The sequence below is a fragment of the Haliaeetus leucocephalus genome, unplaced genomic scaffold (assembly GCF_000737465.1).
Source record: "Haliaeetus leucocephalus isolate CR32 unplaced genomic scaffold, Haliaeetus_leucocephalus-4.0 Scaffold146, whole genome shotgun sequence".
In the NCBI taxonomy this organism is placed as follows: Eukaryota; Metazoa; Chordata; class Aves; order Accipitriformes; family Accipitridae; genus Haliaeetus; species Haliaeetus leucocephalus.
This window is the reverse complement of record NW_010972582.1, coordinates 33,689-35,985: the sequence shown is the minus strand read 5'-3', so window position 1 is coordinate 35,985 and position 2,297 is coordinate 33,689.

The following is a 2,297-nucleotide window of genomic DNA, read 5'->3' as shown; positions in this document are numbered from 1 at the left end:
AGCAACAACTGAAAACATCAGTGTTATCAACATTCTTCACATACTGAACTCAAAACACAGCACTGTACCAGCTACTAGGAAGACAGTTAACTCTATCCCAGCTGAAACCAGGACAGCTATCAGGGAATGGGGAGAGGCTGCAGAGGCAGTTGAACGCCATATCCAGTGTGTATGGGCACAAAAGGACTCACCGTCAGAACTCGTTAAGATATAATATTAGAGGTATTATTTCCATATAATGACCTCTCAATCATCAGTACTCAAAATATCTATGCCACAGCTTGAGTCCAGACACGATTTTAGCTAACGTGCATGAGTGCAACTCCTCTGCTTGCCTCTTGCAGACACCTGCCCATGCTTCCAGGCAGCACTGCTTCTGTGTGGGGCACTGGGGCAGCTGTGCTGCTGCTGCTGGTGCTCCATGGCCTGGGAGTGCCTCTTAGCTTACACCAAAGAAAGAGGCACCTCAGGAGAGGGATTCATCCCACCCCTTTTGGGCAAGTGGAGGCAATTAATCCCTACTTCTTTTCAGCTGTCAATAGAAGGATGTACTGGGGTATATGTGGTTTAGATACCCCATAAAGGATTCTTCTGTATCCAACTGGGCTTTTGAGCACTGGCTCAGTGCTAGTTATGCTAAAGTCGGAGTGGATCCTACAAAGATACCAGAGTACCCCTGTACCATCATACTCCATAGTGCCTTTGGATCTGGAGAGGCAGCATCAGCTCTGCCATAGGGTAGCACAAAGCCAGGCAGAGTAGCTTAGCTGATATATGAAATAATTATTTACATGGCTGGGACCGTGTGAGTAGCATCTCAGCCTTTTCACAAGGATACACAAGAAATCTGTGGTAAAGCATAGATGCAAAGTGCTCTAGCTGCTTAGCCATCCTTCTGAGCTAGCAGCAAATCAATAAAAAGTAGAAGACAGATTTTGACCCTGTGAATCTGCCAGAGTGGCCACGTTGTTTGCTACAGTCCTAACTCCAAATGTAGAAAGACTGGAGGAACATTTCCATGTTTATTTTTTTCTTTTATCGGTAATGTGTTGACTGAAGAAGATGAAGCTGAAGTATTTATTGAGCTGTTATAATTGCTGTAATTTTTAAAATTATCAAGAGCATCCTGAGATGAGTTCTTTTTGTGAATCAAAATTAATGATTAAATATAGAATGCAATGACATGCTATTCCTTTCCAGAGCCATTGGTAGTCCTGAAGAAGCTAAATTGTATTGTCATCTGTTAAAAAAACCAGGAAAATCTGCAATCTTCTTCTCTAAACTGTGGGTAAATGTTAAAGTACAGTCTGATTTCCTGCTATTAAAAAAAAAGAGCATGTGGTCCTGTCCCATGTTTCCTATTTTTGCACTGTAGAGATCGCAACAAAATTGCATCTCATACTTCAGAACTATGAATAGTTCTGTGAACTATGAAATGAAAGTATTAATAAACTCCCTAAATATTCAAATAGGTTCAAGACAGTTCCTTTTTGCATAGTATTCCAGACGGAGGTAGCCATTTCTGATTCAGAAGCCAAGCCAAAGATCTGTTATGATGGCACAAATTGCCTGCTAAATATTTTGTGGCATCTTCCAGTGTGCCTCGTAAACTATAAAGATGCAGAATTATCCCTTCTTTGTGGGAAACAACTGCAAAATGAGTAGTTTTGTAAATGACTTAGGAAAAGCTACGGGTAACTGAAGATTCACAGGATGCTTCTGCCTCTGTCGAAGTGGAGTAGAGCTTTGTCCTTGATTCAACAGGAGCAAAACCAGTCCTAGCATGGGACGGTCTGCTTCAAAACCCACCAAAGAGTTGGACGTGCAAATTATTATACATGGATGCTGTTAAAAAATGGACCGGCTTTTTCCCCAGGGCTTGGGAGAACACAGGCTGATGAAGATACCAGCCATGTTTGCTGCTGGCTGCAGAGACAAGGGCCTGTCCATGTCCGGCCCAGGTGAAAGCAGCGTTCTTCACACAGGCTGTGCTTGGTGTGCCCCAGGCTGGTCAGCAGGACAGAACAGAGATAGCAGGACAGATGGTTTTCATTCAAAAGCGCCATTTCAGTGAGGAAAAAAGATGCCATAATACATGCTGTTTGGTATAACTCATCAGGATGGCTTCAGGTACTCATGTATGCTTCTCATAGTAGGATGAAACCAAATAATAGAAAGTATTTCTTTTGAAATAAATACAGTACGTGACAAGTTTGGAAGGAAGAGTCAGCCAGCTGTTTCTGGACTTCAGTCAATTGCCTGCTTGGCGCGTTGATAGGTTTTGGACATTAAAAGGA